Source organism: Lepidochelys olivacea, assembly GCF_965140295.1.
Source record: "Lepidochelys olivacea isolate rLepOli2 genome assembly, chromosome: 2".
Taxonomy (NCBI): domain Eukaryota; kingdom Metazoa; phylum Chordata; order Testudines; family Cheloniidae; genus Lepidochelys; species Lepidochelys olivacea.
Genome location: NC_140412.1, coordinates 191,326,607 through 191,352,754, shown reverse-complemented (window position 1 = coordinate 191,352,754; position 26,148 = coordinate 191,326,607). Strand labels below are relative to the sequence as shown.

The 26,148-nt window shown below is 41.0% G+C and overlaps 1 protein-coding gene across 7 annotated transcripts in view; it reads left to right on the top strand.

Annotated features, from left to right (window-relative positions):
* The window catches only part of TMEM108 (transmembrane protein 108), a 384,089-nt gene that overhangs the window by 157,419 nt on the left and 200,522 nt on the right, over positions 1 to 26,148 (top strand). For 6 of the 7 annotated variants that reach the window (XM_084619370.1, XM_084619366.1, XM_084619365.1 and 3 more), the window contains one exon: positions 1,365 to 1,486. The exons of the other annotated variant lie outside the window; for it this stretch is intronic. The gene's annotated coding sequence lies outside the window, so the exon portion shown is untranslated. The remainder of the gene's footprint in view (positions 1 to 1,364; positions 1,487 to 26,148) is intronic. 7 annotated transcript variants of the gene reach the window in all.

Here is a 26,148-nt window from a genome sequence, read left to right as displayed (position 1 = left end):
TGTACAGGCAGTTAGCTCAATGTATGTTCTAGTAAGCAGCCGTTGCACGAGACTGAAGATATTTTGTTAGTTATCCCCATGACACTTCTGGACTTTATATCATGTGAGCTATAAAAACTTTTAATACCCATGCTCACATTGCTATGTGGGACAAACTCCCTTCAAATAATACAGTATTCTGCAGCAGTGGTCAAACATGGTAGGAACACAGTCATATTTTGTCTATAAGGACAGATTCAAGGTATCTCCTATGTTATTTCCCTCTAGGTTCATCTCAGTATTTGAACTGAGTCTGTGCCTCATCAGAGTAATTAATCTTACTGAGCCATCAAGAAAACACACAATTCCAGATGGCTTTTCACAAATTCTTCAGCATCCTTGCTCCTCGTCCATTCCTCTCTTTATTCTCCACTGCAGGCTACGCCACATCTATTCCCACTGACGCAGTTGCACACATTCATCTAGTGTCCTGTAGTAATGTTCATTTTGAAATGTTAACCTCCACTATGTAAAGTAGTGGAAGTGGTGTAGAATAGTAGGTTTTTTTTGTTATCCCCAGCCACTAGTGGATTTCTTCACTTAGTGGAGGAACCTCACTGTGGTTCCCTTTACTGTTGCATAGAACAAGCTCTGATATGGATTTCCTTCATTTCTACTACCCTTTTGTGCCAACCCTGCTTTTGACATTGTACACACACTGAATGTTGTCCAAATGTACCGTTTCCTGCAGTTTTCCTTTATTGCTGTCTGAAATAACAAACATACCTCAGCCTGAGCTTCCGTCTGAGCTTGGCTATTCCTAGGGTTTCTCCCTGCAGGACCGACTGCACTGTCCCACGAGCATTCCCTCTGCCTTAGAGAGACTCTCAACCTGTTTATACTCCCTGATTTTGAGATGAGTCTCACCTGGTCTAATTGCCGGGATGAATCAGCAGATGCATTACCACAATTGACATTTAAATTAAATATTTTGAATTAAAAATAATTCTTTCCTTTTTATCAGGATAAACCTTTAACACAGATGTTCACAGAGAACTCAACAATTAAAGGTTTCTAATGTATGAATTCAAGTAAGACAAGACCATGTTCTTAAATATGATATTCGTTGATTGAATGTGAGGTTCTGTAAAGATGTTAAAGAAAATCCCTTAGAATCACTTTTATACTCTTCCATCTGCCTATTTATCTTCCAAAAAATCAGTGACCTACGGAAACATTGCTGCGTGTAGGTCATGGGACTGAAAGCACTTCAGAGGAATAGGAGCCACATGGCACAGTGCCATGTGCATTTAAATTTAATGCCTTGCAGAATGAGATATGGATAAGCATCTTGGCATAACACACCCACTTCTGTAAATTTACAGTTTGCACCAGCCAGCAATGCAAAAAGCAAAAAGAAGCAGAATCTACAGTTGAACAGAGAGCAGACTCAATGGGCTTTGCGAATATAGATGCATTTGAAGGCGTCTACACATCCCACTCTAAGGTAAGACAATTTTCTGCCATTGTTGCTTCTGCTTATTACAGACCATCCAGTGTCCAGTGCAGTGGTTCAGTCCTAGTAATTTGTGGCATATGATGAGCTTGTAACTAGGCTAAATACAGACAAAAAAGGCCTGAATTTTCAGAGGTCAGGGGCAGATGCAGATGTTCAGAAGCTCTGAAATTTAGGCTCTTACTATATGAAAGTAAAGTGCCTGCTAAAAAAGCCAATATGTTTCTGTAAATATTCCCCAGCTGTGTACATCTCCTTTATTTTTAGATACTTCATCTGCTATTAAGAGGTCCTTTCCCCAGCTGAGATTTTTTTTTTTTGAGACTATCTTAAAGCCTTGTGATGTGGATCCAATATCTTTGAAACCCATATCTCATTGCAGGATATCTTTCAAACAGGAGAGAACCATACCTCTAAACTGTCTCTTGTTACAGACCCAAATATACCTGATCCCCAAAAAGTTGTGGAGTGATATTTCACTTTTATAATTGTAAATTACTGACACACAGGAAATCATAAACCCTAGAAGTGTTTATAAATAGATGGCAAAGACAGTAAGTTTCTTGTATTTTTAGCTTTGAGCTACTAACGCTTTGTCCTTCATTTTGGATAATTTCCTGCCCCATGACACTGGATCCCTCATTTGGGTGTTTGCATTAAAGGTATGGTAAGGTGGAGAGTTTTTTCAGTAGTGTCTCAATTTCTTGGTTCTTCTGGGTTTTGTAAAGACAGATAACATCACTGTGGAATAGTTGTTGAGGGTAAGTGTAATTCTTGGCACCCTTTTAAACATTCTTACCATTTGGTTTCAGACTGAGAAATGTGTTAAATTGCCCAGAAGTTATTTTGGGAGCATAAGAACAGACTGCCTGCTGGTTGATGGACATCACAAGCATTCACATGTGAACTAAAACCTGGACAGCTGCTGCTAAAACAGTTCAGGGACCCACCACCTTGACTGATAAAGATGTGATTTTAAAGGAAAGCTGTTTAGAGGGCTAGATTAAGGAATCTCAAACGGTGCAGCTCCAATTTAGAGATGTTCAAAATTGGTAAAACTCCCACAATGTTTTAAAGGTTTGGACGGTCTAGTTTCTCTGCAGAAAATAATGAAATCTCTATTTTCTACATTGAAAATATGACAATTCATATTTCACATCTCCATTTTCAAATTTCAAAGTAATCTTTCAATGAAATGAGCTAATTTTGCTGGAAAATGAGCCAATTTTTCAGTGGAAATTCACAAAATGTAGTCAATTTTTTCAATGAGAGGTCCCTTTTTTGATTCATAATAAAGTAAAAAAAGTCTGATTATGACTGCTGTTTTGCTTTTCTCTGCAAATATTTTGCTCCTCTCTTGCTCCATTGTGTTACAGTGAATCAGATGACATATGTAATGCAAAATGAAAAGAAAAAAGCTGCAGATTGAATAATTTATCTATTGAGACCATAAAACAAAGAGGGTAATTCACAAGTCAGAACTACACTGAGTTGTTATTAAAACCCTTGATGATGCTTTTGCATATTTGATGCCCTGTACATTTTCCCCATTCCCTTTGGAACTCTAGATCCAAAAAGCTGAGTAATGCTACCTTAGAGTTCTGCCAATCAAATATTTGTAAGTGGATTACTTTAATTATCAAGTAAGCAATTACTGTCAGAAAGGCCAAACAAAGAACAGACATTTTATTTTAATCTTTTGGAAACTGTAGGCATAAGGCCAATTTGAAATGTAGGCTCCTAATTTGTACCTACAAAATATCTATATGTATGGGCAGACAGGCACTTTACATGCACAAATGGGGACTTTTGCATTGTTACCCGTTTTCATACACATCTACCTATTATGCATGCACAATTACCTGTTACCTATTATAGGCATAGCTTGAGCATGTGTGATTGTCAATTTGGACTATATTCTATGTATTGTACAGTTTATCATCTTAAGTATTCATTTACTGGTGCTGCAAAGCTAGAAAATGCTACAGTTCTAAGGTTAAATATGATATTCTTATGGAAGTGGAAGCAACTTGTCTCTCAGAAATAGGCGTGCATTCATTAGAAGTAAAGGAAAAAACTCTATTTAAGCAGTGTCTGTAATGGTGTTTGCAATACTCTTGGCACATACATTTGTGCTTAGAATCTGAGTGGTTCAGAGGAAGTGGATCCAAAAGAAGAATCTTGTTTTCTGCATTTTCTGAAAGCTTGGTGTTTGAAGGGAGGCCGGGGGGGGGGGGCAGGGCAGGGGGAATTGGTCAGACAGTGTGCTACAAACCATGTAATTTCTCCTGGCACAGTAAATACTCACTAAAAAAATACAATGACATTTGCCCTATGTGACATAATTCAGAACATTTTCTCCATAATGCTTCCTACTTAATCTGAAGTAGCCAAACTGTCTTTTAGCCCTTTTGCTCCCTTATCCCCAGTGAGGAGGTTTTGCAGTATGTTTCCTAGAGCTGCTTGAAGCCAAAAGATGAGATGGCAACTAGCAATACAAGTTTTCCCCACTGCTACACAAAAACATGTTAGAAGAAGAGTCATTAATTCTTCATAAGGCAAATCATGAAATAGCTTCAGAAGCTAACCCTCCCAAAGCAGGTATTATGGTACAGAAGTAACAACAAAGTCAACGGACAATATGGAATGTTAGCACTTACCATTTAATTACGACTGGTATTAGACATGTTGGTCACAACGTATTATGTTCAAAACGGAACAAACAAAAAGTGGTGCAGATAGAGAGCAGAGTCTTCACAATTAAAAAGAACCCTGTTGTGGTTGAGATTTCTGATGTAAAGGACCTGTGGGTTGCCGTTACTTGGAATTGCTTTGTTACAACTAGCTTTGCTTTTAGTGTGGGTCTCAAAGAGGAATCGGGATTTTCTCTGGAAGAGTACTGCACAGTTGGTTGTTGCCATGTAGAAAGACAACATCTACGCAAATAGTATCTGAGATGCTGCAGATCTTTTCTGTCCTAGGAATAATGAAATACAGTAGTGCTTTAGACACCATTCTATAGTAACTGTAAATGCTGAAGTCAGAAGAGCTCCAGTAATTTACACCTGCTGAGGATCTGGCCCTGAGTTTTTCATGGCAACCACTGTATTGGTATTCCATCTATTTAACAATATACATTTGAGCAAACATGGAACCCATTAATACAGTGTTTGAGAAAAGTCTCATAGGTATAGTTAAATGCATTCAAACGTGCTGGATGGATCCACCACACAAGCAGAGGAGGCCTAGTGACACGACGAAGCCTCATATGAGGGATAGAATTACCGAAGGGATTCATCCAAAAGAGTTATGGAGGAATGAGATGCCTGGTGCATACTGTAGAGCCTGTCCCCTCCATGTTCCTTCCAAGTACACTGCAGAAATAGGTAGGTAGGTTTCCTAGCTTTTATCTTTGGTACTTATATGGCTCTCACTACCACAGTTTCTGAGCACCTCACAGTCTTTAATGAGTCATAATCAAGAGGATAAGTTCACAACTCCCTCTTGTGAGGTGGGGAAATAGTGTTATCTGTGTTTCACAGATGGGTACTAAGACTTGCACAAGGTCATGTAAGAAGTCTGTAGCAGAGCAGAAATCTGAACCCCAGTCTCCAGAGTACAAGGCTAATACCCTAACAATTTGACCATCTTTCCTCTGTTTATCATAAAATCATAGGGACCTCGAGAGGTCCTCTACTCCAGTCCCCTGCACTCATGGTAGGACTAAGTATTATCTAGACCATCCCTGACAGGTATTTGTCTAACTTGCTCTTAAAAATCTGCAATGATGGGGACTCCCTAGGCAATTTATTCCAGTATTTAACAATCCTGACAGTTAGGAAGTTTTTCCTAATGTCCATCATAAATTTTCCTTGCTGCAATTTAAAACCATTGCTTCTTGTCCTATCCTCAGAGGCTAAGGAGAACAATTTTTCTCCTTCCTCTTTGTAATAACCTTTTATGTACTTGAAAACTGTTATCATGTCCCCTCTCAGTCTTCTCTTTTTCCAGACTCAACAAAGCCATTTTTTTCAATCTTCCCTCATAGGTCATATTTTCTAGACCTTTAATCATTTTTGTTGCTCTTCTCTGGACTTTCTCCAATTTGTCCACCTCTGCCTGAAAGTAGCACCCAGAACTGGACACAGTTGAGGCCTAATCAGCACGGAGTAGAGTGGAAGAATTACTTCTTGTGCCTTACTTGCAGCACTCTGACTAACACATCCCAGAATGATTTTTGTTATTTTGCAACAATATTACACTATTGACTTATATTTAGCTTGTGATCCACTATGACCCCCAGATTTCTTTCTGCAGTACTCCTTCCTAGGCGGTCATTTCCCATTTTGTATGTGTGCAACTGATCGTTCCTTCCTAAATGGAGTACTTTGCAGTTGTCCTTAACATTATGGAGTTATCCCATTAAGAACCTGGTTTTCTTTATGTAGGAACTTAAAAGTCCAGAACAATACTGTAGCTGAGAACATCCACAGTTATATTAGACAAGATCATTTTTTATTTCATCTGAGGATTTAAACCCTCATATTTTAAGCTATAAGCTAAGCACTAACAGGAATTAGGAAGGAACTTCCCATATGGAGCGAGAATTCCTTAATTGCTAAAACGTATATGAACATTAACTTTAAAGATGGCATTAGTCAGTAGGGGTTCTTTTTTATTTTTATTTGTTTTAAGGAAGAAATTCTCTTTTTTGCAAGTACTCTGTATGACCGTGTCTAATGTGCTTCTGTAATAACAATACTATTTTAAAACATATTCCTATATGAATTCAGAAAATAGTGTATTCAGACCTTAGTTTGTATCAGAATAAGAATGATAGTACCAGTCTTGAATATTGAATTAATACCATTATGGTAATGAGTTGATCTACTGCAGAATGTACTAGGCATACAATAGTTCGATTCAATTAGATTAAGGATCAATCCATTCAAGTTTCATCCATGAATTTCTGGATCTCATATAAATCAAATAGGATGGTCACATTTTGTTCCAAGTAGTTGCCATTTGGGAGGAGGAAATGGAAATAGATGTGCTGCAAGTGGGATAGGGTAGTAGTTCAGCAGTGATTGCTAGTTTCAGAGAAAGTTCATCTCATTGCAAAGGAAAGGTCAGAGTGAATTTTTCAACTCTGCTAATCTGTCCACACAGGTGAGCTGTAGCTGAAACAGAATGACCATGTCCTATTCCTTTCCCTATAGATGAAGAGCCTCTTAAAGGGATTCTATCAGTGTAAAAATCACATGTTGTAAGCAACTGTATTTACTAATTACATCTTAGATTGCTAAAAATGAATTTTAAAAAACCATCACATTTGTCACTATTTCTGCTTTCTTAACTATTTGTTTTTATTCTGTTAATATTCTTTTCCCCTTTCTTTTATACACACTGAAAAGGATGCTGACAGCTTAGATTTGGCTGCAAATATAAATTGTGTAAAAACGAGCTTTTATAAAACCTAAGGCCAATCAAAATATTTCCCCATTTTAAGAAAAACAAGTAAACACTTTCATTCAGTGCTCAAAAACCAAACAGTGCACTGCTAAAAACCCCCAAAGGGAGACTAACTATAAACTAAAGTGCAACAAGTGTCGTTGATTTTCATTGTCCAAGCTGAGAGAAATACAAGATGTATAATATTTAAAATGTTATCTTTGGTTAATCACAGAAGCATGTTATGCTCAGTTTGGACAATGAAAATCAGCATCATCTGATGCACTTTAGTTTACTTAGTCTCACTTTGTGGGTTTTAGTGCTACAGTGAAGTCGTTGAACGCTGAGTAAAAGTGTTTGCTTATTTTAAAGAAAAGTGGAGACAGATTTTGATTGGCCTTAGGTTTTATAAAAGCTTGTTTTAATGCAGTTTTGTTTAGGGGCCAAGTTTAAGCTCCCAGCATCCCTTCAAATGCATATAAAGAAAAGGGAATAGAATAAATTAAATACAAATTTATCAGAAAAAAACAACATAGTATTTCCATCTACAGATATTAAAAAAAGCTTGCGCCAAGCCCCACAAAAACATGAGAGGAAAAAGATGTTGGATTCTTTTTATTGCCTTCTGCTTTCTTAGCTCCTATGTCACACTTGGGTCATATTTGCAAGTTTTTCTTCTCAACCGTGAGGACTAGAACCGTACTTCTGTTCTGAATTCAATCTATAAACAATTCTGGCTATATAGAGAGTCAGTCTGTCCCACTTGCACTTCAGGTCAGTCATAAGAGTGGGGAAAAAAGGGCTTGTCTAAAGGGTGGTGCAATATGGGGATATGAATTACAGAAAGGTTTAGTGTGTTGTGGTCTAACTGTCCGCTGTAGATCTCACTGGAGCAAACCAAAAGTTTGCTTATTTGAAACGGGACTACATTAATGTGAACTAGGTACCTTTTAGTTTGCGCCAGCATCTACATGGGGCAGTTACAGCAAACACATTAGAGAACTCTACGATTCGCATTCCTGTAATCTGGACTGCGATGTCATATAGACAAGCCTAAAATTCATGTTGCATTTATAATACAAAATTACGGAGAATACAAAAACAAATGTTCAAAAGCCTCCTTAGATCTGTGTGAGAGTTTATTTTGATGGAATGTTTCACCATATGTTGTACATTAATAATAAACATGCGCTTCGTGGCTAGTGGTTTTGACCATCATATTGAACAGTGTGATTGCCTTTTTCATGGTAATACTTGATTCCAGCTCAACTCCTTCCTCTGCTATCAGAGGAAACTTCTCTTTTTCTCTGTCCTTTTCTGACTAAATGCTTCCGCTAAAGCTCTACCCAATCTTCCTTGCCTGAATTCTCCCCCTCGCCCCCCCATGCATGCAAACACGAGTATTATACTAATCTGTTTCATTAAGGGGATAGTCTTTCCATTTCTGGACTTTCCCATATTATGTCTCTGCTGAGATTCTTGGGGTGCATCCATTTCCTTCTAGTTTCCTTCTAGTGATGTGTTTACCTATTGACAGATTCATTTAATGATTTTCTCTATGTCCCTTATTTGAGTTTGTTCATATTTCCATTGCTTTTGTTCCTTATCCCATACATTCCACCATCTCCCTCATCATGCTTCTCTTAGGAGTGGCAAATTTCTGATCTGTTTCCTTGATTATCTCAGAATTCTATTGCTAATATTTTGTGCTGGTCCTAGATCTTCTTCTGTGGGTTGGACTAGAGGAATATCCTTTCATGTGATTCATTTTGCCTTGTAGTGTGGCTGAAATACAGTGACCCCAGTTCAGTTAACTAGCAGTCCCACTCCAGAATGAGTGACAGAGAAGTGTGGTCTGAGCATGAAATTAGGAGTTAGGAACTTCTGTCTTCTCATCCCAGATCCGTCATTGACTTTGTGGCCTGAGACAATTTGTCAGCCTCAGTTTCCCCATTAGTAAAATAGAGAACATTCATTTGCCTTTTTGATAGGGGAAAGGGGTGGAAATGGATGTGGGGGATTGTATGCATATATTTATGAAAACACTGTGGAGATAAAAAGTGGTAAATATTGGTATTATGTGGTTGCAGTCCAGTGAACTATATAATGCACTGCTGAATTTGATTACACATTGTAGTGAGCTCTCAATGATGTACACATTTAATGTCTTAACTCCACGGCTGATGTCCTCTTTTGGTTATAACAAGGCCCTAATTCTTGATTTCTTCTGCTTGGTTCTTATAATGTACAGGCTATTCTAAGATGTCATATTGTATTTGTTTTGAGTGATGTTCAGATCTGGCTCTGCCCTTCTTCTGAATGCCCTGAGTAGAGTAGCATCCTTTCGATTCCATTTCTGGGTCTCAGCTACTGAGCTTAATCAAATTTTGTAGGTCAGGTGTAGTGTATATATTTCAGGTGGTTCAGCTGCTCTGCATTTTGTTGCTGAGTCTTCTTTTTTTCTTTGCATCTCAATTTCCAGAGGAGAGTTTTGGTTTTGGATTGTTTTGTTGATCATGGAAAGGGGTAGGTGGTGTTCAGCATGAGCCGTCTAAAGTCTCTGAACTGTTCCTTCTCAAATCTTTGTTTAGAAACAGAAAATAACATATTTCTCAATTCACTAGGATTTTCCTTTCCTCAGTGATATCTCATCTTTAGATTTTCACCATATTCCCCCATGAGACACATTTGTCATTCTTGTCTTGCTGTCATGTTCTCCTCGCCAGAGCTTGACATCTACTTTTTCAGGCTGACAAAATTCTTCCGTCCTCTTATTGCATTTTTCTAGGTTAATTTTAGCTGTCTGCTTACTGGTGATCAGCATGGCTTTATCCAGCTTTGTGTTAAGCTGTATCTTACATCTGCCTGTCCTGTGATCACTTCATCTCTTGAACTGGTTGTGCTCTGTAAAGAACTGGAAATCCACTGCCTCTCTGTTACAAGAAAGACAAGACAATTTTGCACTCCGCAAGTTAGCTTTTTTTTCTTATCTACTTATAGATCAAAGGAATACAGATGATCTCTCTTACCTTTTGACTATAAGCAATTTCTATCAGCTTCTCTCTTCTGTTGTGCTTAATTCTTATTCTAAAGGAGTCTGTGGTATTGCTCTCCATTTTCTTGCACATTTAGCTATGTAATCATATATGATGATATTACAGTGAATTATTCACGCTCTTCACACATACTCATATGGGTGACATCCCAATGCGACAGTAACCTTAATGGCTATTTTTTTTTCTCCTAGGAATCTTTTGAAGCCCTGAGGAGCTTCAATTTTCTCCCCAATTTAACTCCATTCCTTTTAAGGCCCATCATCCAAAACACCTCACTTCCACACTTGTAGAAGTAAAGGGGACTCCTTTCACAGCCTACTAATTCAGCAGATGGAGATGAAACTATTGAATAATTCAAGTCACTCTCTTCCTGCAAGAGGCTGACAACTCATAGGGCCAAATTTACTTCTGGATAAGTGCACAACTCCATTTAAAATACTGTAGCCTCGAAAACAAGAGACCAGGAACAGAGAGTAAACGAAAGTGCTCCCGCCCCCATTCACATATAGCAGTGCTACACACATGGCAGTGAAGAGCGCTACCACAAGGTCACTGGGTTGTCCACAGCCTTAGTGATTTTCACTTGCTCATGTTCTCTTCATATTTGTGATTGTTTGGCTCATGATGTCTTTCTTGCAAAAACAGAGGATTCAGTTTCAGGCTGTTAGAAGGGGAACATAAAGCACTGGTTTTGGTTTATAGCCAGCAGCTGTTATAAAGTGCCCCCTCTGTTTTTCTTCCTGCCTAAGGCAGTCATGGGGGAAACAAAATATTTCTATAATGTTTTATAAAGAGCTAGATGGTGGCTGGCTTACGCACACAGGAAGGCATAAAGAGCCTTCACCTCCCCTTCCCTACCACAGAAGAGCTGGCCACATTTTCAGATGGGGTTTTTTCACAAGTACAGGAACATATAATCATAGCACTGGAAGGGACCTTGAGAGATCATCTAGTCCAGTCCCCCTGCACTCATGGCAAGGACAAAGTATTATCTAGACCATCCCTGACAGGTGTTTGTCTAATCTGCTCTTAAAAATCTCCAGTGGTGCAGATTCCACAACCTCCCTGGGCAATTTATTCCAGTGCTTAACCACCCTGACAGTTAGGAAGTTTTTCCTACCCTTGCTGCAATTTAAACCCATTGCTTCTTGACCTATTCTCAGAAGTTAAAAACAACAATTTTTCTTCCTCCTCCTTTTACGTACTTGAAAACTGTTATCATGTCCCCTCTCAGTCTTCTCTTTTCCAGACTCAACAAACCCAGTTTTTTCAGTCTTTCCTCATAGGTCATGTTTTCTGGACCTTGAATCATGTTTGTTGCCCTTCTCTGGACTCTCCATTTTATCCACATCTTTCTTGAAATGTGGTGCCCAGAACTGGACACAATACTCCAGTTGATGCCTGATCAACACAGAGTAGAGCAGAAGAATTACTTCTCATGTCTTGTTTACAGCGCTCCTGCTAATACATCCCACAGTGATGTTTGCTTTTTTTTGCAACAGTGTTACACTGACTCATTTAGCTTGTGATCCATTATGGCCCCCAGATCCCTCTCTGCAGTACTCCTTCCTAGGCAGTCATTTCCCATTTTGTATGTGTGCAACTGATTGTTCCTTCCTAAATGGAGTACTTTACATTTGTCCTTACTGAATTTCATCCTATTAACTTCAGACCATTTCTCCAATTTGTCCAGATCATTTTAAATTTTAATCCTATCCTCCAAAGCACTTGCAACATCTTCCAGCTTGGTATCATCTGCAAACTTTATAAGTGTACTCTCTATGCCATTATCTAAACCATTGATGAAGATATTGAAAAGAACCGGACCCAGAACTGATCCCTGCAGGACCCCACTCAGTGTGCCCTTCCAGCTTGACTGTGAACCACTGAAAAGTACTCTCTAGGAACGGTTTTCCAACCAGTTATGCACCCACCTTATAGTAGCTCCATCTAGCTGTTTTTCCCTATATTGTTTGAGACGGTCATGCGAGACAGTATCAAAAGCCTTAGTAAAGTCAAGATATACCACATCTACCACTTTCCCCATCCACAAACTTTGTTATCCTGTCCAAAAAAAAAAAATGGTTTAACACCATTTATTCTTGCCCAGTAATGGTCAGCATGGATTTATCACCTTATAACTTCCCAGGTGTTTGCAAATTGATTGCTTAATTATTTCCTGCATTATCTTTCTGGTTACTGAAGTCAAGGTGAATGGTCTGTAATTCCCCAGGTTGTCCTTATTTCTCATTTTCTAAATTGGCACTATATTTATTTACCCTTTTCCAGTCCTCTGGAATCAATCCCATCTTCCATCACTTTTCAAAGATAGTTGCTAATGGCTCATATCTCCTCAGTCAGCTCCTTGATGTATTTCATCAGGCCGTGGTGATCTGAAGACATCTAACTTGTCTAAGTAATTTTTAACTTGTTCTTTCCCTATTTTAGCCTCTGATCCTAACTCATTTTCACTGGGCATCCACTGTTAGACGTCCAATTGCTACTAATCCTTTTGGTAAAAACTGAAAAAAATAATTTAGCACTTCTGCCATTTCCACATTTTCTGTTATTATGTCCCCTCCCTCCTCCCTTGAGTAATGGGTCTAGATCAAACATGGTCCCCACTGCCACCCCCTTGGGTGCAAACCACCCCAACGAGTGAGGACACGGCCTCAGCATCTTTCTGCTTTGACCAACATGGAGGGGAGCATCTGCGACTCTGTCCTACGGGATAGCACAGCAGCTGTATTCCCCAGGAACTGCAGGAGGCACCCCTGCACTGTCCCCAAAGTGGAACTCAGTCTAAGGGGCAGAGTCTGGCCCAAATCATGGGTTGTTGCAAAGGGACTGATGGCAATTTAGAGAAATTTATAAAGATATTTTCCCAAGGGAAATCTCTGTACTGTAGCAAAGGTTCATTTATAAAAGTCAGACGTTCTGTACTATGAATGACAGTGGTTTAATGGTTAAAACATTGGATTGGAGTAGCTGGGAAGGCTGGGTTCTGTTCCTGGTGCTGCCAAAGGTTTCCTGTTTGGTCTAGGACAAGTCACTAAGGGTATGTCTACACTACAATTAAGCACCCATACCTGGCCCGTATCAGCTGATTTGGACACGTGGAGCTCAGGCTGCAGGTCTGTAAAACTGCAGTGTAAACACCCAGGCTCCATCTGGAGCCTGGGTTCTGGGGCCGTCCCCCTCCGTCAATATAATAATTCCCTATCTCACAACTCGGGTGTGCTTGTGAAGTGCTTCGACATTTTCAGGTGGTGCTACAGCACAGAGGTGCAAAGCATTCGAATTCAGAAGTAATGAGTGTTTTTATCAAAGTTTAGAAAGAAAATAATTGGATATTTGCCAAATAACTTGTTTAGTTTCAAATACAGTGGGCTACAGTGTACCAAATAACCAGCAGGACTCCCTAGAATTATATTTTGATATTTGGCTACCACTAATGGCACTTATTCATGTTTTAAAGAACAGGCAATTTTGTAAATTGGCAATTCATTATTGTGCACATATGGTCATGGATTAAATCTGATAGCGCAGCCGTTAGAGCCCAGAATGGTAAGGCTCTGGTGTCTCGCTCAGGAGAGAGCTAGGGAAGGCATTAGAAGGGGGAACGAAGATAATTTTCACACTCTCTTGCAAGTAGCATAAGTTTGTAATCATTCTTTAATATAGTATCCCGAAATCTGACATGCATAACTACCGATTGGGGGTTTAACAGACTCTAATTAAAAAATATTTATGTATAGAGTATAACTCACTGAAGTATTGCAGGAATGGTAGCTATGAAACCTATTCATTGCTTTTTTCAGTGTTTTCATCCTCAGTTTAACTTCCCATTGTAATGTATCACCTTCATTGTCATGCATGAGGCTGTTCCCTTTCTGATGTAAAATGCATTAGTCATTTCTGCCATGTGCTCCAGATCTTTGGCATCTAGGGGCTAATTTGCTATTATTCCGCAAAGTACCAGCAATAGTTAATGCCTTGCAGGTATGATTTAATATTTTGCACTTACACAGCACCTGTAGTTCTAGGTTCTTAGTGTTTTACATGGATTAATGAAACCTCCTAATATCCCTTAGAAGCAGATTCTGCCACCCCCGACTTAAAATGGGTGGTACCTTACTCCTTGAGTAGCTCCACTGAAATGAATGTGGCTGTTTGGAACTTAAGATGCTACTCAGCATGAACAAGGATGGCAGAGTCTGGCCTTAACAAATGTTCAAATGTCCTGCCCAAGGTTTTAGAGTAGGGGTCAGCAACCTATGGCACGCGTGCCAAAGACGGCATGAGAGCCAATTTTTAATGGCACGCTGCTGTCTGCCGGGGTCCCCGGCAGACAGCAGCGTGCCATTAAAAATCCTGCCAGCCCTACCCGCTCTTCTCCGCCCCCCACTCTCTCCTTGCAGGACAGGCAAGCTTCTCCCTCCCTTCCTGCGGTCGATCAGCTGGCGGCTCTTGCTACGGAGGGGGAGAGGGAAAAGCGGAGCCGCAGCACACTCGTGCTGTCTGCTCCAGGGATCTTGGGGAAGAGGGTGGAATCGGCATATCCTCTCCAGCCCCCTGCCGTGAGCTGCTCAGGGGGACCCAAGCCCACACCCCCAGCCCTCTGCCCTAAGCCCTGCACCCCCACACACACCCCAAGCCCCATACCCTGACCCCTGCAACCCACCACAACCCCACCCTGACTCCAACGCCCCCCCAGCCCTGACTCCTGCACCCTACTCACACACCCCTGGCCCCCTGCTGCACATGCGTGCGCGCGCGCGCACACACACACACCTGCACCCCTCGCACCAAATGGGAGCTGCCCAGGTAAGCGCTCCACACCCAAACCTCCTGCCCCAACCCTGAGCCCCCTCCCTCATTCTAGCTCCTGGCCAGACCCTGCACCCCAACCCCCAGCCTGCTCCTTCACCCCCAGCCCTGTACTCAGCGCACTCCCATCCTCATCTCAGTGCAAAGAGAGGAAGAGAATGGCTAGAACCAGGGAGAAGGTAGGTACCTACTCTATGTGGACAGGGCTGGGACCCCAGGCTGGCAGCAGGCTGAGCGGCAGGGGGCTGAGCTGCTCAGCCCACTGCTGGTCTGGGGTCCCGGCAGCCGTCCCTGCTCAGCCCGCTGCCGGTCTGGAGTTCTGGCTGCCGGCCCCTTGCCAGCCGGGGTCCCGGCCGCAGGCCCCGCTCAGCCCGCTGCCAGCCTAGGTGAACGGAACCCCAGGCCGGCAGCAGGCTGAGCGGGCCGGCAGCATAAGATCAGCACTTTAATTTAATTTTAAATGAAGCTTCTTAAACATTTTGAAAACCTTGTTTACATATGACAATAGTTTAGTTATATAATATATAGACTTATAGCGAGAGACCTTCTAAAAAACGTTAAAATGTATTATTGTCACGTGAAACCTTAAATTGAAGTGAATAAATGAAGACTCGGCACACCACTTCTGAAAGGTTGCCGACCCCTGTCTTAGAGCATGTCAGTGGCACAGCCAGAAATAGACTTCAGGAGTCTTGGCTCCCAGTACTGTGTTGTAACCAGCAGAGCTGCTCCCTCTCTGCAGAGGCTTTTCTGTGTGTCACCTTGACTCCAAATGGGAGACTAGTGATTTTTTTCCCCCTTTTGCTTCAGGGAGGCAATTCCTTGCTCCAAAATCAATTTTGAAATAAAATGTAATTTGAATAATAAGTCTCCACAGCTGCCTCTTAAGATTTAGATTTACTGTATTGAACTGTAACTTGAATTTACTGGCTGCTTGCTTCATGCTAGGGAACTGATAGTGCATTAAAATTGGCAACACTCAAGCATTTTTTGTGTATATGGAACTCCATTACCAATGTGGCAGTCGTGTTATTTATTAGAGGTGTTTGGAAAACTTCAACAAAACACGGAAACAAAATTTTTCATTCTGCCCTCTGCACTCTGTTTTCCATCTATCTGTTATTTATAGAGATGGTAGAAACTAGCTTGCTCCATCCTAATCGAACCTGACAAAGTCCCAATTTAGCGTTTGAAGTAATGGGGACTATTCTGTCAGCCCTAATGCAGACTCCAAGTCCTGTGTTATAAATATAACAAAATATGAGAAATGTGAGCACCAAAGGACTGCTCAAGCCGATTTGATACCACCAGTGCTGTGACTGTCTTTAGCCTACAGCCCAATAATCTTGTAAATTGGATAAAAGTCAAAAGCAATCCATCACATCTCATTCTGGGACTGCACTCTCTTCTCTAGTACTGTAACTAGCTTCACAGGTGGGAGGGAATCCTTTGGATCTTGCTGTTAACAATGCAGTGTGGTGAGCAAACCAGTCAATGAAAGATCAGCATATCTTTGATGCCTTTTCACTTCCCATGGGAGGGCTACCAGCTTTTCTTGTCTTGTTGGACAAATGGATGAATATCTACTGCCTTCCTATGACATCACTACCACCAAAAATGATGACATAATTGGCCATCAGAAGTACAAACAGCAAAACCAACCAAGCCCATAGAGACAGGTTTCAGAGTAACAGCCGTGTTAGTCTGTATTCGCAAAAAGAAAAGGAGTACTTGTGGCACCTTAGAGACTCTCTAAGGTGCCACAAGTACTCCTTTTCTTTTTGCAAGCCCATAGAGTTGGTGCAGGGATACAGCACCTCTGCATAGATGTCTGTGATCTCCTGAGGTTTCCTGGAGATCCACCAGGTTTGGGAATGGCTCCCACAGCAGCTTCTTTATTTTGAACCTTGTCCTCTCATAGAATGACGTGGTGGTATCTCCACTAGGGGATCCTCATAGAGATTTTCTCCTGGCTCTGCTGGCTTTTCCACAGGAGGGGATAACCTGGTCCAAAGCTAACACAATGTAGCAGCAATGTAATAATGCATTTAAGAATTCACAGCTAGATTTTCCCTCACCTGCAGAAAACTGATAAAATCATACTTTTTTGTTGTTGAAAGAACACTATCCAATGCCTCCTGAAATCAGTGGTGGTCTTTCCATTGACTTTATGGGGCATTGGGTCAGGCAGTAAATCCTGCTTGGTTTATTCTTGTAATTGACTTAAATTAAACTAATCAGATGTATAAGAAAAGCATGATTTGATACCAGGAAAAAAATAATATAATTACACTATATGGCCCAGCTACTGCCCTTGATGTGATCTCCTAAGGAAACAATCCTTTTTTGTACATAATATTTGTGGTCAGCTAAACAAAAGTGTTAACCACGATTATGGAACTGCTTAGGATACAGTCCCAATCTGAGATCTGCCATGGAATCTGTTCGTCTAGAAAAAGCTGTTTTCTTCCTGTTAACTAGGGAACTAATGAATAACTGTGGGCCAGATTCTGCCACCCTTCCTCAGTACTTGAAATCGGGGACTACACACTGAATAAAGTACTATTCAGCATGAGTACATGTGGCAGATTCTAGCCCTGTGCTATTGAAATTCTTAGTTTTAATTCACAATCTTCCTTTCTTCAACTCCTTCAATCTGAATTATTCTTCTGTTTCTACATTCTCCTTTGTTGTTAACTAATGCAGTGCTGCTCACTACATTGTTTTGCTTTGTCCAAGCTCAGAATCTGGAGTTATTTTTCATGCCATTGCATCCGCCTTATCATTTTAGCATCTTTTTCCTGTTATGAATACAAAAATCTCTCCTAACATCCAGCTTCTCTGTAGAGTATTTTCCAAAGCCTTTTGATATTATTTTTTTTCTTTTACATTATGATCTGCTTTATTTCTTGGATTGTAAAATCTATAATGATCCATTTAGTGACATCAGATATAAATAAAGGAAGAGTCTGCCTCAGCTGCTCTTCCTCCCACCGTAGCCTTTCTCCTCACCTATTCACACTCAGACATACCTGGACAGCATTCTGAAAGGACACCGACAGCCATGCATGTGCATGCACACACACTTAATAAATCTTATTCCAAAGTTGTTTGTTAATAGCAAAGCTCCAAAAAGGTCTGGTAAAGAATGAAATGATCTTACAACTCATTATGGATGAACCTCTGATACCATCGTCCATCTTAGTGAGCTCTTGTTTTCTCTAGATCTTTCTATACAGTATATTCAAATTATTCTGTTCTTATGTAGAAATCAGAGATGGAGAAGGCCACAGATGTCTTAATGCATCACCATGCCAATGCAGGATTGTTCCCTATGGTATACGTCCTGTTGCTTTGTCCAGTCCACTTTTAAATTACTCAAGAGGCACAGCATCTATAATTTCATATATATATATATATAGATAGAGTTCAAATTCTTAGCTGAAGAGATTTTCATTAAATGGACCGCCCTTTGTTGCAGTAAGAAGTTTGTCAGTGCTGCAGAATAACCTGTTGCAGTGATAAAGAAATTAATCCTCATATCTTGCATAATAATGGTGCTGGTCATAAACTACTATGACTAGATTATGACCTACCATATGCAAGAGGAAGCAAAGGCACAACGGCAGGTGCAGTTAAAAATGGGAGCAGAGACATTGCTCTCAGCTGGCTCAGGTAGTCATATTAGTTTCCTAAAGAGAGCAAGGCAACACACACCTTCCTGTACTGACCAGCAGAGCTGAGCATATTGAGGGGGAAGTATATGCTGTAGTCTTTTTAAGAATGGCATGGCAGAGCTATCACTCCAGCAGTCACCCCATAAGAGGCGTCCTGCCTTGAGTCATCAAGAATTCTTTCTGGGGCTTTTAGTGCAGTGGAGCACCTCCCATTCTCCTTGTAGGCTGCATTTTAGAACTACACACTGCTAGTTCCAATCTCCCATGGAGAATAAAAACTGGGGTGAGTAGAATCTCAGCCAGGAAAAAAGGGGCATGGGTGCAGTTTTTCCTTTTCCCCTTTTCCTATTAGGGAAGTGGCAGTGTTCCAAAATATAATTATTAAACTCCCTGTAATCCAGAGAGAGGGTTTAACTGAGCAATGATCTGAAATGCCAGTCCTTCCCTGTATATAACTCTTAATCTACAGAGCTAAAATGACAATCCAATCTAGTCATACAAAGCTCTCTTAATGCAGGTAAAACTTCTTTCTCTCTCCCCCACTCCTCTTTCCCACAGTCCACTAACCTTAAGTCTTTTACTAAACCTTCAATTGTTTAAGATTTATCTAGATTACTTTGTATTCTGTTTACTTTATTTTCCCCAAACTACAATTGTAATCTCTTCCAGAAATAATTTTCCATGTATAATTGTTATGAAGAAGCTACAGCTCTGACTCAGATGTTTCTGTTCTCTCTCCCTTCATTTAACCAAGCAAAACATATTAATGAACTATAAATTACAGCTGCACAAATTCACATCACATAAACCAGCTAGCACAAGCGATTACTGCAGTCTGTTAAATCCATGCTTTATTCTGTTTGAACAGCACATCTATCCACCATGCTTTATTCTTCCTTTCCCTGCTGCAACCAGAGCGATTGCCCTATTCCGTATCTTTCCTCCTATAGAAAAAGAAAACTTTTTAAAAACTTGTGATTGAGAAACAGGAAACAGAAATAGACCCGTTAGTGTGACTTCCCAGCCCTTCATTAAACAATTGTGGTAACACAAGCACTTTAGTCAGTGAATAAAGAATGTGGGGGAAGGGAGGAGAAGTTGGAATCTTCCATCACTGCACTTGAGTGTTGGTTAGGGCAGAGGGTTGTAAGCCAGGATTACTGAGTTCTGTTCAACTGACTACCTGTGTGACCTGGGGCAAGTTAGCTACCCTCTTTACATGGCCTATTTACATGTGGCCATCAGTTAAATGGATATAAATATTACCCTGGTTAACAATTGTGTTATGATGGTTATTTGCAAAATGCGTTGAGATCATTGAATTGAAGATGTGATATGAATGCAACGTGGTGCAGTTGCTGGGATGGAACATAAAATCTTACCCTTGTAGAAGCACTGGAAGAAACACACTGGAAACCTTTGAAGTGTATTAACTCTACAAAGTCTATTTAATCTTTCAGTGGGCAGTTACTTCTTGGACTTGGCAGGAAGCAAAGTGCTTTGTGCAGCCTATTGCATATTTTTTTGCTACTTGCTTTCTTAAATCCCCCATCTTTTGAATTTAGGCTTCATAAACGTTTTATTCCCACTCTAGAACCTCTGCACCAGCTCCTCAGCTCGTGTAAGTCAGTGAGTGATGCAAATGTACATGAGCGAATGATCTAGATCAACACCCTGAAGAACTTGGGAGACCAAGTGCTGCCTCCTAGATGGTCCCCATAACAGCTTTTTTCTGTACATCCACTTCCCCTTCCATCTCCTGCTCATCAGTCCAGTTTGAACTCTTTGCAAATCACAACGATGAATGTTAATACTGTCTTGGAAACCACGCCATATAACAACCCCCCTAATATTATGCTGCCCATCACCCCTTCCTCATCATTTTGCTTTTTATTTTCCTTTTCACTGTCTTCTTCTGTTTCCATCCCCATCCCTTGTCTTCCAGTTTATTCACCTCCTTCAATTTCAACATGGCCGTTGTGATTATAGTGTTCAGCTGGTGAGGGAAAGCATGAAGGGAATAGTTCCTTTAATGCATATTTGCTGTGTGATGCGGAGAGCTATCTATTGCTGTGTTTCAGTGGTGAGGCATGCAAGAGGTAACAGATGGTATAGATGGTGAGCTGAGAAGACATGAAGGTATGAGGGAGCAATGTTTCTTTAACTATGGTAACAATGCTGGCAGCAAGTTACTTGAAAGGGGAAGACGCTTCAGAAGCCAATAGAAAGGTCTGGAGCAACTTGAAGACCAACCAAAAATCAACAGTGGAACAGTCAGTTCAAGGAGTTCATTTTACTCAACTCATTTTCCAGCCCCGTTTGTCTGTTTCATCCACTTGGGGTATCTTGCTTCCAAACCTGTTTTGCAAATTCCTTGGAGCAGGGACTGTCTTTTTATTACCTGTTCATACAATTAAGGGTACAAATAAGAGCTAATGGGTTGGGGGCAGGTAAAGGGGGAGCACAGCTCTACTCCTCTGTGGAAAGTCTCTTTCACCACTGTGTACAGCCATCTAGTGCAATGGGGTACTCGATTGCAGTCTCTAGGTGCTATTGAGATACAATTATTTTTATTTATGTGTAACGTAATGCCCCTGGACAGGTTGTTGGCAGCCGGGACAGAGAACCACACTACATAAGCGTGGGGTCACACACTTCCCTGGCTGGGGAAGCTCATCCTGAACTTTAGGGGTTTCACTCTGCTGAAATCCCCATACAGGCCACTTTTTATGATTTGGCATGCCAGGATGTGTTGTCAGTAGTGCAGATCGAACCTGTGGATCTAAAAGCAGGAGTGTCAGTGCCTGAGCTAGAAGACCCACATTTGTTAGTCAAAGGCTGTGACTGCTATATGGACTGTGCACTACAGAGGGACGGAGAGCCACACTGTGTAAGGGTTAAATAATTATCATGAAGAATTAGAGACCCAGGACAGGAAACAACTGGACAGTTGGGGCAGTGTGATGTGGTGTTTACCCCACACTTGCCCTGCTGAAAGAGTTAATGCAGACTGAGCAGGGAGCTAATTAACGCAACAGGCCACAGCGGAGAGGAATCGGGTGGCTAAGCAATCCCCTGACTGAAAGATGAAGCCCAGCTGAGGAGGAAAAGCTGGGCTGGGGCTATAAAGGCAGGAAATTGGCAGCTGGGAAAAGTTGCAGTTGCTCCCAGGGAGAAGTGTTTGGAGGTTACAGGGACCCCATAGTTACCCCATGGGAGGGGGAGTTAGGAGGCTGGCAAATCCTATGGGGGGAGTGCCAGGGGTAGGAGAGGGCTTGGGGAAAGGCAGTCAGGTCTAGAAGGGAATAAGCTTGATTGCTGGCTAGAGGGTCCCTGAACTGTGACCTAGAATAGGAAGACTGCCTGAGCCTGTTTGTTGGAAGAGACTTCCCCTCTGCCCCCCAGAAGGGGAAACCACACGTAGTGACCTGGCTGGAGGGCTGAGTCATGAAGAGGCAGCAACTGTGGGAAGGGGCGGTGCCCTTGCAAAGCTAATCCCCAGAACTTCCAGGAGGAGGTGCCATCCTAGCAGTGAGTGGAGCACCTTGTCACAGGCAGGCACCGTAGAAGACAGTGGTACAGCATGCCAAGCACACACAAGCTGAAAGATAGTGGCCTAGATTTCCAGGGAAAGTTGGCAGCCTCAGTAGTAAAGGGGAACACAGAGAGAAGAAAGACGAGCTTGTCAGCCCAGGGCTTAAAGTTGATCAGAAAGAATATCTGTTCTATTGTACATAGGTTCTTATACTGCGGTATCTGAACACATGTTGGTTGTTCTCTCGCCCTCTCCCCGTGTGAGCAAAGTGTGTGCAGTGGAGTGTCTTGGGATTTTTTTAATAAATATAACCTTATGTGTTTATATTTTTACCTGGGTGTCACAGGGTCGGCCTCCCATGTAGGGTCCACTCCTGACCTAGTGTGGTGCTGCAGGTACTCCCTGACTCAGTTTGCCCTCTCTCAGGGCTCCTTAAGAACTACACACAGTCCAAAAGCGTAAGACAAAATTTCCATGCTGCAGTTATAGCTTATTAAAGCCAAATAACCTTGAAATAAAGTCTCTCCCCTTGAGCCGGGGCTTCCACAGCTCTCCTCCTTGGTCTGTGGGAGCTCTTCTCCCTTTGAGAGTTTTTCTCTGTGAATGCCACCCTCTAACTGAGCTATGATGGCTTCTTATTAAGCTCATGTGCTCATTATTCAATTAACTGCCTTGAAGGACTCAATCTCCTTATAAATTTAGCTCCTCACTGGTAGCCTGGGCCTACACTCTCCTTAAAGGGGCCAGCAACCCTGAGCTTAGTAGTTCAGATCACAATGTGAAGGGAAAAGAACTGATGATGAGTATTTAGTTTCAATCCAACATTATGTAAACATGATGGCTTGTGATATTAACTGTAAATGGTTCTTTGCTGATAAAGGCGCTTTCAAAACTTTCAGACGGGATCATGTGAAGCTTCTCTTTTAGTTGACAAGCATCAGAGTGGTCCAGGCAAGTTGAGATAGGTAAGATCGCAATAGTCAAGTGTCTGAATCTCTCACATAGGGTACAAGTAACTCCCACTGGCCTCAATGAGAATTGTTTGTATTGTGCAATGGGAGAACACGGACCCAGGGGAGCACAAGAAAAGGATCCAAGTCCATAGCTGCAAAATATTTGCTGTTCATTCCTGATCACTGTTTGAATTATCAATACTATTGCCTAATAATCAGTGAGATATAATGGGTCAGGTCCTCGGGTATATCAGCTTCAGTGAAGCCGGTGGAGCTACACCAGTTTACACCGGCTGGGGATGTAGCCCACGATCAACAAAAAACATGTAGGTACTTCTGAAGCTTCTGCAAAAGGGCAAGAGCAGAGCAGCCTGACATTTCATAAAGAAACAGGACTGTTCGTGACTTCAGGTTTGGTAGTAAACCTGAAACTTGGCCTGGATTTGTGAACTTCTAGGCAGACAGTGGTGGATTTTGAGGGAAGTACCTCTCCCCCACAAGTTCTAGGGAGGGATTTGTGATTTTACGTTGAAATAGTGGGGATGGAAGGAGGAGGACTCAATCCAAAAGACAGCAAAATTTGGCTGCTTTTTTGTTTGCATGAATTTGGCTCAATGCAAACAAACCTCAGCCATCGTTGTTTGTTTTGTTGTTTATTGTTAAAGCTGTTTAAAAAAAAAAAAGGGGGGTTCATGAAAATGTTTTCCAACTTTTTTAATCTCAAAATTTGCAATTTCATTACTTTCAAAATTTGAAACATTTTAACCAGATCTACTAATTGATTAACTGTGAGTTCCTAAAAACGTGGTAAGAGCCTCAAAAAATAACAATACAAAAAACAGTAAAGACACCAGACCTTGCCCTGAAGAACTTGCAAAGTAAACTTGATATGATGGACTGTGGCTCCCAAATGGATAAAAGATGAGGAAAGGAAAGATAAGGTGACAATAATATCATATGGATGCATAGTTGGGCATGTTGATCTTGGTGATACTGCTTATATAGTTTTGGCTTTGGTTTGCTTAATTGCCCCTTCATTTCTCATAGACAAGAGAAACAGTTTTGGTTTGAGTTTTGTGGAGTCATTTGAACCTTGGGGACTCAAATCAAAACTCATTGAGTACAAAATGAATAGAAACACATTGCAAAGCCCTTTGTGAACTAGAATTGCTCAGTTTTGCAGACCTCTCTAGGAACAGAAAATAGGATTCTTGGAGTTTTATCCCATAAGAAGTAGCTATACCGGGTTAATACTTAATGGATGCAATTCCTATTAATTTCACTAGGAACTGTACTCACTTAAAGTCACAAATTAATTTGCTCCAAATTCTTTAGTGTTTGCTGTCGTTCTGTAAACAAACCTATGCCATTTATTTCTAACTAATTAAAAATTATTTAGTCACTCGTGCATCAGAATAACTTTTATGTAGTCACAGAGACAGGCATTTAGTTCAGTCTGCTGCCTCCTTACTGCAATTAATTAACCAAAAACATAATCTGAAGTTACTTCTGTCTGAACCCAAGCAGCTGTGATGTTAAAGTTACTGTGTCTTATAATTGGTGCTTGATAGTTTTAAGCAGATAATCAGCTAAGATCTAAATGCAACTTCCCAGGAAGCAATTAGCAAATCAGGATAATAGGCTCAGTGTGCTAGTATGTTATACCAGTCTTATGCTTGTGCAACCCCACTGAAATCAGTAAAATTATATCAGTGTAATACCAGAGTAATGCAGTGGTCAGTAAGTCCAATATATTTTACTAGAAGAATTTTAAATTTGCATACTCCCTACCAGTCAGAATGGTTGAGATAAAGATGCTTACCTGAGTATGGATTGCTATGCACCTTTTTCCCATAGATATCCGTGTTCTTTCAAACTTCTTTTTTTAATAATGAAGTTGAAAAATGAGTCATTGTTTTCCCATAGAAATCAGCTTTGAGAATATATTTTTACCAGGGCTCAGTGTTTCAGATCAAAGTATGAAAGGAAAAGGATTGAGTGTTTAGTTTTGATCCAGCATTACATAAACCTGACGGCTTGTGATATTCATAGTAAATGGTTCTTTACTGATAAAGGAGCTTTCAAAACATTTAAGAAGGGGTCATGTGAAGCTTCCTTTTCATTGACAAGTATGAGTGCGGAAGTTTGCCCAGACTATGAATTCATGACTCCATCCTCAGCACCAGTCATGCTGTGATCAGTTCAAGAACTGTTTGGGGAGAAGGTTGAGGAAAGTAGCTTTAAATAATCTTGATGCCTCCCTGATCCAAGGCGTACAGAAAGCTGATATGGCCCCTGCCACAAGTGACAAGAATCTTACGTGAGAAGGCTGGGAAATGGGGGTGACATAGAGCTGGCTTTGGAGAGATCCATTGCTGGAAACAAAGGTTACATCTACACAGCAAAAAAACAAAAACAAAAAACCCAACCCCTCACAGCAGCGAGTCTCAGAGCCCAGCAAGTTGCGGGAGGGTCTCGGAACCTGGGATCCAGCCCAAGCAGAATGTCTACACTGCTAATTTTAGCCCCATAGCCTGGGCCTCACAAGCCTGAGTCAGTTGGCCTGGACTCTGAAACTCACTGCCTTTGATTATTTTTTTCAGTGTAGACGATAATCTCTCTCCAAGGCAGTTATTCACAGTTCATTAAGGAAACTGTCTGCCCCGATAATGAGGGTCCATTCTGGGCCACATTCCTCATGCTTTGTGCTGCCGTGGAAGCACAGAACAAATAAAGATTCCAAAAAGAGGTAAGTTTGCCAAACTTTTCTAGGGTAAATTAGACTAATGTGATTTCACACAGTAACTCCATTCTATTGAGCGGATTTAACTGACAAATTTTCATGGTATTACAAAACTTGTATAACTTAACCCTTTGGATCTGTTTGTTGCATTTTTCCATGTTGATTATACCAATGAAAGCTATACACTCTGATTAGCAGGAAGTGAACATTCCCAAAGATTCCTATTAACCCCCTGAGTGCCAGTCCATCTCTTAGCATTCTCAAGGCTGCATCATTTGGCATGCCCTTGATAGTTTCAATGTCATAGCAGGAACAGCTGGAACTGTATATTCAATGTCCATATGAATATGAGTTGTGATTTGTTGGACATATGCTGCGTGTCCAGAGACACATAATGGATTAATTTAT